This window comes from Pantherophis guttatus, chromosome 2, assembly GCF_059756535.1.
Source record: "Pantherophis guttatus breed Tessera chromosome 2, ASM5975653v1, whole genome shotgun sequence".
Taxonomy (NCBI): domain Eukaryota; kingdom Metazoa; phylum Chordata; class Lepidosauria; order Squamata; family Colubridae; genus Pantherophis; species Pantherophis guttatus.
The window spans coordinates 98,604,623-98,620,771 of NC_142064.1; the positions used below are offsets into that span (position 1 = coordinate 98,604,623).

Below are 16,149 nucleotides of genomic sequence, written 5' to 3' on the forward strand. Positions count from 1 at the left end.
GTAACTCAATTATATACTGCATCAATCACAAACTCAATTAAACATAAACTAATCATACTGGATATATGTCCCACAACTGATCAAAATCAGAGCCAACTACATTATAGGTAAGCATGCTGTGTGAATGCAGCCTTTTACTTCTAGCTGGAAAAAGGGATGATGAGCAAATTGGGGAAGGAGGCTTGATAGGGAGAGGAGTTTCTGAAAAGCTAGAATCATTTTCCATTTCATACCAGCCCACTGTCTAGGTTTGAAAATGTCTCCCGCTTTCCAGATATTGTGTAGAACTTCCTTTTAAAAACACACCTGGCATATAGTTTGGCATTCTAGCTTCCTGCCATTTGTCTGACCAAAATAAATATTTTGTTAAGACTGGAAAATCATGCAGGAAGGATATTAACAGGAGAGAATGGGCATTTTCACACAAGGAGATGGCATCAGTTTAAACCAAGTCCAGATGTTAAATCTCATGGGGCTGACAATGTTTGAGAGTTGAATGGCACATAACACCAAGTAGGACTGTGGCTGGAGGATGGGACAAAAGATAGAAAAGATTATTTTATTTTCCTTTCATATGAATTTTGCGAATCAGTAAATAACCCTCCCACTGCCTGAATTTATGGTAGCTTATTTTGCAGTAGTAATTTTTACCAGCATTCTAAGGCCCTCAAAAGAGAGAATGATCGAAGAAGATTTAACTAGCAAAAACAAAATATTTTGGGTATAATAATAGGTGTGGAATAAATTTCAAAGTGAATTGATTTTGAAATGTTTGTAAGAGAGGAGTAAAATATTTTATGTTGGTCTTTAGACGCAATTTTGAAGAAATACTGATTTAATTTGGGTCTTTGAAGTAAGGAAAATATATGAAATACTGATTGTTAAAATGATAAATGAATATTATAAAAAGCTGTTTAGATTTGGAATTTAAGATTTAGGGTGATATATAGTAGAATGTTAAATGTTAGATTGAATGATAAAAATTGGGTTTAGATTTGTTTTTTCTTTTTCTTTTTTTCTTTTTTTTCTTTCTTCTTTAAGATGTTAATGGATGAAATTTGGAATCTATACTTATTTTATACCAGATCAAACTTTTGCTGTAAAAAGATATGTTATATGTTTAAAAATAAATTTAAAAACATTTTCAAAAAAAAAAAAAGAGGATGATCATGGTTTCAATGGTTTTGTAGGATTATAGGACAGACATGATGGCAATATGGAAGTTTCAATAATTGGGAGAAAATGGCAAGTATTAAAAATTATTTGAGAAGAATATGTTTGATTTATATTTATTAAGATATTTGACTTCTGAATCCAAAATTGTCTCTACCAGCCTTCCACAATCTGTTATCCAGTAAAACAGACCTTGTTTGTTGTTATGTGAAATGATCTTTAGCTTTGAACTATATAAGGATGGTCAAATTTGTGTTTGGAATAATAAAATAAAAAGGAAAGGAAAGGAATCAAATGAGCAACCTCTGTATGATGAGGAAATTCTCCACTTCTATGTTTCTTTAATCACATGAGAGGTTTTTCCCAAGATGCATCTCTTAAGTGGTCTTCCGGGTGCGATTCAAGGTGTTAGTTACCACCTTTAAAGCACTCCATGGCATAGGACCCGGGTACCTCCGAGACCGTCTTCTGCCACCAATAGCCTCCCACCGACCAGTCCGTTCCCACAGGGAGGGTCTCCTCGGGGTGCCGTCAACCAAGTTATGTCGACTGGCGACGCCCAGAGGGAGGGCCTTCTCTGTGGGAGCCCCAGCCCTGTGGAACGAACTGCCCCCGGAAATTCGTAAGATCTCCGACCTCCGGGCGTTTCGCTGCGCACTGAAGACCCTGTTGTTCCGCCAGGCCGGACTAACAACACAATAGTTTTTAAATTGGGATATTTAAATTTATTGGGGTTTTAAATCTGAGCCACTTTATTTAATTATTTTAAATTTTATATTGTTGTTTTCTTTGTGTTTTTTTAAACAGGCTGTACACCGCCCTGAGTCCTTCGGGAGAAGGGCGGTATAGAAATAAAATTATTATTATTATTATTATTAAAAGGAGACAGATGCTTTTAACAAATGAGAAATGTACATAAACCAAAATAAAGTACTTTGACTTTGAGAAATCCATATCCTTATGGTTTTCTCTTCAACACAAACTGCAATTCTAACCAATGAAACTTAAAGTGGCATCACATTACACTGTTTGGTAAGAGATCTGGCATGCTTGGATCTAAGAAAGACAACGTCCTACACATACACACACCAAATTCATTGATGCTTACTCTTTGGAAAGAGAATGCAGTATCATAATGCCAGTGGACAAATTGGGTAATCAGAATGTGAAGATAAGTGTTACTAAGATGAGGGTTTAATCACAACTACTATTGTTTTTCCAGAAAATTTAAACATGCCCCCATGTCCTCTTGCTCACCCCTGCTCTAAAATCTTTTTTTTTTTTTTCAATTTGCAGGAACCAATTGATCTGAAACATGGGGGAAATATTAAAATAGAGTTTTCCTTATTCTGAATGGTGTTAGTGACACTAAGCAATGGTGCTTCTTTTAACTCCACTTGCAATCTGCTCCAAAATGCATCTGCCGAGAAAGAAGTCCTGCATATTCCTATTAGATCTGCTTTTCAAACAAATTGCTGAGGTTTGCAGTCTTCAGTAAAAAAAGAGAGAGAGAGACATAAACAGATTTCCATGCTCAATTAGATGACACTGTGCTTCACTAACTGCTCTGACTAGCTCATGAGTCACCGTGGTGGCTTTCCTCGAAGCCTTTGCCTTGGTAGTCACTTCTTTTTCTTGTGCCATATCCGTCATTGGACGTTGGCGATCATGTTGGCAATCATGGTGATCATTAGCAGGAAGAAAAACTTGGACTTCTCATATTTCCTCTGTTTATTCAATGGATGTCAAATTTCTAATCCACTCAATAGTTCTGTGGCAAAGAACAGTGTTCAGATTTTGTGCAAACTTGCTGCCAAAGCCCCTTCGAGTTTGCTTTTACTCAAAATCTCTCTCAGACCTTCACAAAGGCTTGTTGGCTCATTTGCCAGCTTGCTGTTTGCCAAATCCCTGTCGTAGTGCACAGAACCCATCAGGGTACAAGATACTCCTGCCAGATCTGGCAGTAAATGGATACTGCAGTGTTTTTTCCAAGAACTCCTTGTTCTTATTCTTTCATACATGACTAAAAGATTTTGGCATTCTTGGTCTCTGTATCTCAAGGGCCAAAGGAGAACTGTGGGGCTGCAGAATGAATTCACTACTGCCATTCTAGACATCTTGATCAGCCTCTAGGTTTCTCATCCTGGCATTCAGCATGGACTGAGGAAAAGATGAAGGCCCAGTAGGATAAAGAGGATGCAAGGAGCTGTTTCTACTTCAAGTAAAAAAAGTTCTGAATAAATGTTTGCCCAAAATCATCAACACTATTTTCAGCCAATACTGAAGCCTGATCTCTTTCCATTCAAACATTTCTTGGTAGTTTACACAATATTGAGAAAAAAAAAGGAGAACTAAAATGTTCATAGAGATCTAATATATGTTTGTTTCACTGCCGTATCAGCCTTGTGAGGTAGGCCAGAAAGCAGGGTGCTTAGATCTTGCTTGTGGGGCCGTCCTGGGAACAGCGAAGGACCAGTCCGTGGTGCCTGTGCCAATGAAAACGGAACTCAGGAGGGCTGCATGTGCTTCTCCCGAGCTCTGTTTTTGCTGGCAGAGGCTTGCAGGAGGCCGTCGCAACTGAAAACAGAGCTTGGGAGCCTGTTTTCGATGGCAATGTGCTCAGGCCACCACAGGTGGTCCCAACATGGGTGATGTTGAACTGGCCACGCCCATGCTGGCCACACCCACGCTGGCCCCTCAAAGTCAAATACAACCCTGATGCGGCCCTTAATGAAATCGAATTTGACAACCCTGCATTAACAGAATCAAAATACATTTCTACCCTGTCACCTAAGAGCTGAAGGAGCTAGGGAGGGTCCCTTCTATGACATGTAGCACCCTCACAGTTCTTTTAGGGCTAAGTTGCTGCTTATGCAATTGTTCCCCGGGCTGAAGCTCTTCCCCCTCTCCTCTGAGATCATTCCCACATAGCATTATACTTCTATTATTAAAAGCAGATATAAAACCATGAAAAGTTTGAAATCTTGAAATAATGTTATGTTAGGCACTGTTTATATACTGCTACATTCTTTTGTGTTCTGGTTATAAAAATATGCATTTTTCTAAGGATACATTGGATTTAGCAACCATTGTTTGTTACTATGTTTACATGTATATTTGCTCTGTACCACCCTGTTATAGAAGATATTTTATACATTATGCTCTAGTGCAGTTGGCTTCATTAGATTTTCTTTTGATATCCTAAAGAAAGAGGAACTAGCCCACTTTCTCTCTTTTTCAGGTTTCTAAAACTTTAGGCAGTCTTAGGCTGCATAAGAACTAACTAAATAAGAATAAGAACAATATATCAAATGCATATGGCTTAGGATGGATTGTCCAACAGTGGATCCATGTCTTGTTCTTTTTGATGCAACCCAGTGGACACATGACCAAAAAAAAGCTAAGAAGGGAAATCAACCTGACGGCTGTGGAGCAGCTTGAATAGGAGAGGAAGGCCAAGTCTTCCTTCCAGCCAGGACTGACAGAATCACAGAAATGCCTGTCTGCCAGATGGGGAAAAGGGTTTTGACATGTCTGGATCTCCAACTTGCACTGCTAAAAGGCTGTTTTTCTGAGGACAAATAGAACAGTGTGTGCCATTCAAGAAAACATCCTGATCTGATTATGCATTGAACAAAATTGGCAGCCGCTGCATGATCAGTAATTTTTGCATGAGTAAAGCTCTCCAGTGATGGCCCGGCAATCCCTTTGTCTGCAGAGGCTCAACGTGGCTAAAAAAAAAACACATATCCAAATCCTCCTAAATCCCCAAGTCCCAACAACCAGATCCTGCATGTCTGCATCATACAGCCACAGCTACAAATATCAGGATGTTGGACCAAATGCCTGCAGCTTGCACCACTTCTAGATCATTGCCCCACTGTTGCAACCTTGCCTTCTGAAAATCTTAAAAATATGGTCAGCACAGATAAACCCTCAAGTGACCTCAACAGCTCCCATAGAGAGCGCTAACAACCAGATGACTGCAAAGAAATACAATCCTTCCATTCACCCCCCACCCCGCCCGCGATCCTATCAACCTATTTTGGGGGTGACTGAGGCCTTCAAGAGAGATGGCAGTGCCAAGAAGATGAATTTCGGAGTTGGGGATTACCGGGATGACAGTGGGAAGCCCCATGTCTTTAACTGCCTCCACAAACTTCCATCCACCCCGCCATCTAGTCTCCACTGTCAGTACTTATACTTCTATCTCCCCACCATCATTCACAATTGATGAAGCTTCTTGGATGAGAAATGAAACATTTTCTCCTTTTTCCTCAAGGAAAAACAACAGCAGTCCAGTTACCTTTTGAAAAAGCACCTTTGAAACAACTATGACTCAGATGACTGAGAATCTCCATAGACAATTTTTAGAGCAACACCTAGCAGATACAGGCAGATGCAACAGCTTTTTTTCTGGTTAAAAAAAAAAAACAGCATGCCCACAAAATCAACCACAGCCACGAGCCAATATCCCACAAGGCAAGAATCAGAGACTAAGCAGACAATTCAGCAAAGAGCTCTGTAATTAATCCACTTTATATTAATATTTTTTAAAAGGCAATTCTTCATACTAAGACTTCATACTAAAACTTATGGTGACTTCATGGACATTTTCTTGACAACATTACAATTGATTTCCCATCCAGGATGCCATTGACTCGCTCCAGGATGATTCACTGGCTTTCCAGCGAAGCCTGTAATCCTGGGATAACTTTGAGGCCTCCCAGACCAAATTGTAAACATATTTAGCGAGGCCTGAAATGCCTCAGGTTGCCGATCCCTGGATTACAGGAACAGACCTGTGATGTGATAATCCATGGCACAAGTAACTTGAATGATAATTATTTTCTAAAGTTTCAGTATTGAAAGTACTTAGGAAAAGCTATTTTAAAGCAAGGGTTGCTATTATAGTTCATGCCACTATGTGGCATCAGTGTTCTGTGTTCCCTTTTTAGATTATTATGTTCATATCAAAAAGTGTCAAAAGTGACTTAGTGAAGTGACTTAATACACAACTTCTCTAGCTTGCCAAAAAAATGTAAAACTCTTTTTCACATTTTTATTGGACACTTTAAAGAAAATATATAAACAGGCAAAAGTAATGGTAAAGGTTTCCTTGTCCAATCCGACTCTAGGGCACAATGCTTATCTCCGTTTCTTAGCCAAGAGAGCCAACGTTGTCCAAAGACATTTTCTGTGGTCATGTGGCCAGCAGAGCTATATGCCAAAGATGCACAGAACACTATTGCCTTCCCACCAAAGTAGTACCTATTAATCTACTTGCATTTGTGTGTTTTCGAACTGCTAGGTGAGCAGGAGCTGAGGTAGGGAGCTCACCCCATTGCTCAGTGCTCGGGTCTCAAACCCAGGCCAGGGGTAAAATGCTCCCGGATCGGACCAGATCATTACCAGGAAGTAATGTTTTTTACCTTCTGCGCATGCACAGAAGGTTTTGCACATGCACAGAAGGTGTGCATGCACATTTGATGCGCACATGCATGCGAGCAAAGGGAGAGCACGCGTACGGCCCATGTGCTTCCGAACGGGTAAGGAAGGTAAGTAGATTTCATCCCTGACCAGCTAACAAGCTCAGTGTTTTTAACTGCTGAGTCATCACACTACCCATAAACAGGTACAAGAAAGATTTTTTAGAAAGAATATAATACTGATGAATAAATCAAGGATTTTATAATGTTTTACCTTTCTAAGGTATCATTAGTTATAAAAAGTTCAATATATTAAATATATCGCAGTAAAAGACTAAGAGTCACTGTTATATCTCAGCTAAAGTGAATATTAAGGCCCATGGTTAACACAGTTTTATATACAACCTATCATCCTTTTCTTCTTTTTCCTTCCAGCTATCCCAGCATTAGACCTTTCTCTAAAGGCACAAAAAACACGCACTGTGTAAAAAAAGAAAAATCCCTTCTTTCTGAAAACTACTAGACTGGAGTTTTGAAAAAGCATCTTTGGCAAAGGTAAATGGCATGGTACAATATTACATATTGTGAACTGCAAGGACTTGTCCATGAAATATGAACTCAGGGTACTCTTCGCTTTGCTATAGCTTTACACACAGATTAAACCAGAGACGACTTTTCTGAATGTCACTAGAATGGCCCCATGAAGAGATCAGATTTCAGCAACTCTTTCTGAGTTATTAGCATACCTTGCAGCAAATCGGGTCCTTTCACACACAGTTGTACCATCTTTACCCCTCCAAGCAACAAAGGACTCACTCCAAAGTTTCTTACCCACAAAAATCTAATGTTCTTTATGACACATCAAAGTTTAGGTTTACATACACGCCCTCTCTTTCCCTGCCCCCCCCCAATTTGGTTGGGTTGAGGCTCGAACGATCCTGGTGAATGAGTTACCTTAGCAGTGAACAATGTATTTGGTTTGTCTTACAGACTTTAGATTTCTTCCGCTTAGAGCCACAGAAGAAAAAAGACCACTGCATTGCCATGAGGACAAGGGGAGGCAGATGCAGAAAACATGTAGACCACTTCCTTCCTGCCAAGGTCATCAGCAGAGCTCTGCTTCTCCTTCCCAAACAGCTTTAACTGTTTTGCACGTTTGGAAGGAGGGGAGAGGGGAGGCAGCCAACAGGACATCATTTGAAATGCTGTGGGGTTGCCTATGGTGGCATCTTTAACAGAGGAAAAAAGACTAAAGAAACAAAAGAAAACAGTGAAGAAGAAGAAGAAAAGAAACTCTAAATATTTGGAAAGAAAGCTAAGAACTGGGTGAGATAATGACAAAGTTTATCCCAAGGAGAAATTAACTGCAAAGTTAACAAATAAGGACAGGTCTTTTAATAGTTTATTTGCATTTGGTATGCCACAAAGCCACAAGCTCGGAAAATAAATTTGCTTTTTGTAATGATCACAAAAAACAAACCAGTGTTCTTTCAAACTGTCTTTGTTATTCTGCATTACATTTGGTTTTCCACTCTCTTTCTTTGGTCTATGTAACTTCCTTCCCCCTTGTCCTGTTGTGAGTATATAATAAAGAAACACACACACATCAACAGTAAAGGTTTTTAACAGCAAACCATCATTTTAACATTATGCTTAATGTTGATGCTTTATTTACTTTTTTATTACATTCTAAATAAAATAGGTACTTTGATTTTGAAAGTAGTAAGTAGAAAGTAGGAAGTTAAACCAGTTCAGGGACCTTTTTTTCCTTTTGTTGGAAGAAATGTCCATCTGGGTCCAGTTCCAAGTGGGGAGAAAGACACTGGAAACATGGAGACTGCTTGGAAAGATGGTTTAATAGTGGACAGGATCACATGGGTTTTTTGGGTCCTGGGCAAAATGAGCACATGGAAGATATATATTTATATCCTCTCTTGGGCCCCACCTTAGAGTTTCCTGTTCCTGTGTAAGTATCCTGATTGGTTGTCAGACTCCCATGGGTCCATGCAGGGGTAACTTTGTAGGTTATCTTGAGTCCCAGGCTTGGTTGAATCTTCCTGGGTGACGATGTAATGAAGAGGGTTTTAGGCAATTCCTGTTATGGCTGAGGGCTAATCCTACCTTCCTTGGATCTTGGGTGAGGGTATTTACTTATGAATAGATCTAGCCATCTCTTTATCTGTTAAGTGCTGGCATCTGCTGTGGGCTATTGAGGAGGGTGGGGGCTATTAAAAGTGAGTCTGCTTCCTGCCTAAAAAAAAGCATGTTTCTCCATTTCTCATCCAGGGAAATATAATATTCTGCCTTTTTAATATTTCTTAGAATATTTCATTCTTGGAGAGGCGCGGGTGCTAACTTCCTACATTTTTAATAATGAAATTAGTATGTTTTTAAAAAGTGTGAACAATGTAGCATGGTCTTTCAAGATTATATTTATCAGCAGATACACAGCAGAGCTAGCTCTGCTATTGAGTGAAATGAAGCTCTACCATCTCATAATGTAAGAAGTTTCCTCCATCAGGCCCTACAAAGGCCAACCAGATGCTTTCAAGAAATTCACAATAGTAATAGGAAAAAGCATCTCTCACTCCCATTGTTACTATATATTAACTGTCTGGGATTCCTGGCCATTGTTAGCCCAGTCCTCTATCAATTTATCCAATTTGCTTTAAAATCTGCAGCCATTGCTATACTGAATAGCTCCACAGTTGTTGAATCAGCTTTTCTTACTAGTCCACTCTAGTTGGCTGTCACACCTCATCACCATTTTGTAGAAGATCACGGGGAAAAATTGTGAGAAGCCCCAGAAAATGATGCAAGCAGCAGAGAGTCAACCAGTCCAGGGCATGCACAGAGCAGTGCGTCATGCTGAGGCTGCTGCCATACATTTTAACTTTTGAGCCAACAGCAAGCAGATACTGGGGAAGTTAGGAATAAGCATTTTTCTGGTGAGACTGGTCTTCTCAGGGTAATTTGGTCTACCCAAAAATGGGCCAGAGCACACTGCTTCTGTTTTTGCCTTTCAGCCCCAATTCAAGAGCCTTTGCAGGCAGTTGCTTCTGCTACAAACTATTTTGTAACCTAGCTAACCATCAGCTAGCCATATGCAAGTGGCCTGGGTTCAAATCCCAGAAAGGTATGTCTAGCTGAAATAGCTATATTAGTCTTCCTTTATTTCTTTGTCGGTAAATTTAAATTTAACACTAGGGATAAGCAGTTGCAGGATTATTGGGCAGAACTGCATGCCCACTAAGCTGCTCTGTTTAGTGATGAGTGGTGAAGACCTGACTGGTCTGCACCTGTAAGGGGAATGAGGAGAGGCAAGGACACAAGGAACAAAATGTTCTGGGCCAGCCTCAAATGATTGAGAAGAAGAAGATGAGTTGGAGAATGCCAGAACTTAATGGTAGATTTTAAACAGGCATTGACATGCAGATGGGGTCAGGCTGATCCTTGGCCGGGATTCTTTTTGAACAGAGATCATGCAATTATCCTTTCACCTTTGAACAGGGTCAGGAGTCGGTGCGGCTCTTCTGTATTTTCAGAAATCTTGGGCTGACTATTTGGGGGGCAGATGAAGAGAGAGGCAACTTCTCCTTCTTAGGCCAATACAAAGTGCTGGTTTGGAACCAGTCTTCCTCCAGCAGGATTTGAGGGGCCATTCCTGTCTGTCTCTAGGCTGGAGTCACACTCAAGCAAAGTCATTGTTTGTATAATCAGTGGTGGAATTCAATTTTTTTTACTACCGGTTCTGTGGGCGTGGCTTGGTGGGCGTGGCAGGGGAAGAATACTGCAAAATCTCCATTCCCTCCCCACTCTTGGGGGAAGGATATTGCAAAATCTCCATTCCCACCTCATTCTGGGACTAGCCAGAGGTGATATTTGTCGGTTCTCTGAGCTACTCAAAATTTCAGCTACCAGTTCTTCAGAACCTGCTGAATTTCACCCCTGTGTATAATGCTGAACCACCTGAAACCTTAAATTGACGCTTACAAACTGTAATATCTGGATTCATACAAGATGCTAAATCAAACCTTGGTAACAGTGACTGGGAGTCTTGGGAGTTATAATCCAGTACTTGGGAAGACAGAATATGAGGATACCATCATTGAAAATAGAACACCAATTCGATGTAGTGGTTAAGACATCAGTCTAGAAACCCATAGACAGTGATTTATAATCCTGCCTCAGGCACAAAGCCAGCCACCTTAATTCCCTCAGCCCTAGGAAGGAGGCAATGGCAAACCATTTCTGGGGGGAAAACTTGCCAGGAAAACTGCAGAGACTCGTCCAGGCAATTGCCAGAAATCCTGACTCAAAGGCAGCCCCCCCAAAACTCTATGAAAACGGCATCTGTTGTAATGCTGTACTGTACATCTGTTATTAATCATGTTTTAGATGAAGAAAACCACAGTGATTGTGTGTTTGTGCATGCACATGTGTTAACGGGTCTTTTTTTTTTCTTCTGTTAATTAACTATAACTGTGGGGTTTTTTCCTAGTCTGACATTGTATTGTTTGCTATTTGCTCTTGTAATTCTTCTACTAATAAAAGACGAGTTTCAATGTTATCTTTGGCTTTCTTCTCATATAAAATGCTTGTCAAGAAATCGTTCTTTTCTTGTATGTTAACATGTCGTACTTTGAATTCAGTCACATAGAGGGTATAATATCCTTACTTTCTATCCCCCTATTATAAATGTAATGAATGCATTTATGAACCTATGATGGTCTGCTCCAGATTCATGCTGTGGCTAACCAGATGCTCCAGAAAGGTTAAGCTAGGACACCAACTCATTCCTCTTGTTGCTTCTCAGACATATAATTTCCTCAGTTTACATTCTTTTTTTTAAGGAATGACTTTTAGATATTAAATATTTGAAGGAACATCTGTCCTTGGTTACATTTACCCATCCCATCAGCTCTGGCAGGAGGGCCTGCTGTGGGTCCTGTTTGCTAAAGAGTTTCATCTGATGGGACCCAAGAAGAGAGCCTTTTCTTCCGTGGCACCCACCATTTGAAACTTCATCCCCCCCCCTTCCCCCATTTAGCTTTAACACTATTGTCTTTTCAGAAATACCTTAAAATCGGGGGTGGGGGGGTGTTAGTAGGCTTGGGGATCCCAAGATGGTTGCATTGTATGTGAAAATTGAGTGCAATCTCCCATAATCCTGTTTGTGTTTTGTTAATGTTTAAATGTCTACTTAAGATTCTTTTTTCTTTTCTTTTTTAATTGTATACTGCCCAGAGTCACGTTAGTGAGATGGGTGGATGTATACATTTGATAAATAAATATTGTATGAACATAGGACACATAGATATATCATCCCTTCGTCTGGCTGGGGATCTCTGGCGTGTCAGAGAGCATAGGGGTTAATCTAATACCATTTGATCTTGCATCTGGTATAGCAATGTTAGACTGGCTTTATTGTTTTGCTTTAGAAATATCTGTGGGTAGTTAGTTGTTGCCTTTCCCTGTTACATTTTGCATGCTTATCATCTTCTTTTAATTGCTCCTCAAATCATTCCCATATGCAAAGTCGCATGTTATCTTGCATCTTTTCAGGAAATCACTAAGTTTTTATTCTGTGTTTGCTTTCACTCATTCAAAACATCCCAGAGAACAAATTGAGGTCATTAAACTGTTCAGCTGAATGGATGGAGCGAAGGAGAGAGATTACTTGTTAAAATAAGAAGTTTCTTTCTTCCACAAATCCCTCTCATTGAGACAGAGACAGAAACAAAAGTATATTTTGAATATGTTAAATCAATTCAGGATCTCTGTACCAACGATGATTGAATGATCCGTTTGGACCTAATGTAAAAATAAGTTTTAGAAATGAATTGTTTAATTTTACCTACATGTGTACTTGAGAGACAATGCTAATCACATAGCAGTGACGTTGCATAGACATACTGAGGTGCACCCATTAATGCTCATGTTGTTGCATCCTGGATCAACTGCAGCTTCTGATTTTCTTCAAGGGCAGCCCCATGTATAACCCACTGCAGTAATCCATTCATGAGGTTACTGGGGAATTAGTGACCAGGAATGAGTACAACTAGTACACTAGATTGAAGATTAAAAGTACACACATCCCAATTATCCACAGCCATCCAGTCCTATCATGATTGAGCCTGACTCTGTTCCTCCCCATCCAGATGTGCACAGCTTCCAGATATGGGAACAGGACCGACTGCATTGCTTGCAAGGCCCAGGATCAAGATGTAAAATTGGGTGTATGGACAAAACAATATCTTGCTCCATGCTGTAAACAGCTATCTTTTAAAAAGCATTCAATTTCAACACAGAGTACACTGGAATATTGCACACCTATTCACCCCACAGATGTTTTTCCTGTTGTCCTAAATCAAAGCAAAATAGATTCTTTTTTTAAAAAAATGTGTTCTCTTTACTATCTGCAGCAGTAACTATTCCCAGATGCCACACCATGATCAATCAGTCCTATTTGCCTTCTATCTCCATCCTGGCCGCCTTTAGCAAAACAATGTTACATATTTGCCCAAGGATGCCATAATCACATTGTTGTCAAGGTCAACTTCGGCTTGAGAGAAAGGACATCCATATAGCTTGCCAGCTAATCGGTTCAAAGTAAACATACTTGCATACTTTTATATAATCCACTGCTGTCTGTTTCCAAATTTTTTTACCTTTCAGAATTTCAAAGTGTTGTCAAGCTAACTCTCAAGGATGACAAGACATAAGAGTCCTAAGACTGGCAAAATGAGAATGATAGATAGCTGGTGCTGGGAATGTGAGGTTTTGTTTGGAAGCAGTCATTTTGGAAGGAGAGTCAAGAATGTGAAAAAAAAGAAAACCAAACTAAACACATATGATTGAGAAACTTCACTGGCAAGAATCACTTTTTCTGGAGCCAAATTTAAGAGTTTGCTTGATAAGAAACTCTGCATTTAATCTAATTTTAATTAGAATCAATTGAGCACCTATAATCTGGTTCTTGCTGAGATCAGATTTTGGTGAATTCTACCAATACCAGCAATACTAGCATTACCAAAACATTATGTCAATTTAAATACCATTGAACCAGGCAGGCTTAGTGCTACTTTCAGAGATTACGTAATTCTTACTCTGCTTCCAAGCCACCACTCTAAAGTTCAGCCTTTGCCCCCAGAGTTCCTGGAATTTGATAAAGTTTTTTGCTAGAAAACTGCTGGGTCATTTTGTACAGAAAATACAGGAGCCATACGGTTGATTTATTAAAGCTGTAAAGAGGAAGACGTCTGTCTCTCTCACGCTTAATTTTTGGACTAGGTTTTATGTTTTCTTCCTGTTTTTCTCAGTATGAAACTTTATGCGCCAATAATCCATATTTTTCTAGGGATGTGCTGTATTTTCTGAAGTCTGTGTTTGCTTAAGAAAAAGGGGTGAACTTATGGTCACCCAAGCATTGCAGAATTCCAACTCATGTTCTACTTCACTATCCTGAGCTGTGGCTGATGGGAATAGGAATATCTGGAGGGCCACAGTCGTCTCTTCTCCTGGTTTGAGAGAGAGGAGTTTAGTTTGATTGCCATAATTTGGTGACAGACATCTCCAGTTCATTGAATTTCAATGAGCAGAATAGTCTGTTAGTTCATTTAAACTCTGGATAAATCAGTGGTCTAGATCGGGGTGTCACATGCAGGCCATACCTACCCCAGCTCCACAAAGGGGAAAAATGTCGCAAAACGTCATGTAATAGCAATGTGAAGCGGTGAGTTTGACATCCATGGTCTAGATTTACTCTTGGTGAGCCTGTGAGCTTTGAGAAGCTACTGTATAAAGGCTGTATTTGACAAAGGGTAGTAGAGAATAAGGCTGTGTAACATTTCAATTTGGCAAGAATGCCACCAAGAATCATAACTAACCCAATGTGGGGGGGGCAGAGTGGAGAATGGGTAAGAGCCAGCAGAAGGTATGAATGCATACACAAACAGTATCTTAATTAATAGGGTTGCATGAGTCATACAGGAAGAGGGTTTAATTTATGGAGAAATTATCATAAAACTAAAAAGAAAATTTTGAGACTCCCTACCTGTAACTTGCTTAGTTTATTCAGGCTGTCTTAGATGAATTCAATTTTGCAACACACCAGTTTCACTTCCTTCTGCTACATAGTAATTACCTAGACCAAATTTATGAAAGGCGTCAGAGCTTCCACCTGTATCAAGGCAACAAATCTCTTCTGAGAAGGGCAAACTGGTACTTGTGATTCATCAGTGGGAGAGTATGGACAAGGCTCAGAAACAAGTTGCTTTTATTGCAGAGGCAAACAAATTTCTTACCGTATGGAAGATCAGCTGCTCCAAAATCTAAGAATGTCCCCTACTTATATGTCAACTCCAGGATTTCACCTATTTCTCCCACTATTATTTGGTCTGTTTCTCCCGTTATTACTTGGTAATTGACTTTTTTCCAACCATTTTTCAGCTTTGGATTCTGAAGGCAATTGCATACTGCCAGAAAATGAACGCACTGTGGCCCATTTACCAACACAACTGCTCCAGAAGTTCATTGAAGTCAAGCAGGTATGGTTAATCCATCTACAGTATGTGCACCTTAAATAAAATAAATGTTCTTTGCATTATCTTAGAACTGTTGCAATATTCTGCCTTTTGGAGTCCAGACCATGGGAGTCTTCTCTTCTGTGCAAACAATATTACGGTTCTCAGGCTTTACAACTGCAAGCTGTAACGGATTCTGCTGATAAAGAAATTTTTGAACTAAATATCTTGGTTATTTTCATTCAGCTAGCCTGAGGCATCCTAGCAGCCTTTTCCATCTCACAAAGCAATTTTCTTTCATGTTGGCACTGCTATAGTAACAGGAAATATCGGCATAGATGTCTTTTTATTGCTACAAGTTCTGGAATTAAATATTAGTACTGTATGCCCATAATTTTATTTTAAATAATCGCATGTAGTAAATCAATCCTCCTGTCTTTCTGTTCCTGAAAAAACCCACCATATAGTTAAAGTTTGGCTACCATACAAACTTAATTTAACATAATTAAACCAAAGAAAAAGCAGGTAGTTTAATCAATTAAAAGAAAACAATTAGATCAGTGGTGGGTTGCCCCCGGTTCGCACTGGTTCTATAGAACCGATAGTATAACTGGCAGGAGGCTCCACCCACTGACCCCGACATCATCAAAATGCTTCTGTGCATGTGCAGAATCTTCTGCTCTTGCACAGAAGAGCGCGTGCGCGGCCCCACTGCAAACTGGTAGTAAAGGTAAGTAGAACCCACCCCTGAATTAGATGATAGTACCACAATGGCAATTGGGACTCGAATTTCCATCATGAAGCAGTGTAGTAATAAAATGAGACATCACATGACTGCCACTTAAAAGTGGCCGTTCCTGCACTTCCAGTTGCTGTTATTAAGCAAATCACAGTGCAGGATGTTAACCGAGGACTTCACATGGTTGTTGCCATCTGCAACCTCCTTCCCCATTGACTTTGCTTGTTAGAAGGCTAGCAGTGAAATTCACCAATGGCGATAACAGGGACTCTGTGGCTGTTTA

At 39.9% G+C, this 16,149-nt stretch overlaps 1 long non-coding RNA gene across 1 annotated transcript; it reads left to right on the forward strand.

Annotated features, from left to right (window-relative positions):
- The first annotated feature begins 4,304 nt into the window (after positions 1–4,304).
- On the forward strand, positions 4,305–8,081 carry LOC117662034 (uncharacterized). Its single transcript, XR_004590251.3, has 2 exons — positions 4,305–7,157; positions 7,593–8,081. It is a non-coding gene; the product is annotated as an uncharacterized LOC117662034 (long non-coding RNA).
- Positions 8,082–16,149: the final 8,068 nt, after the last annotated feature.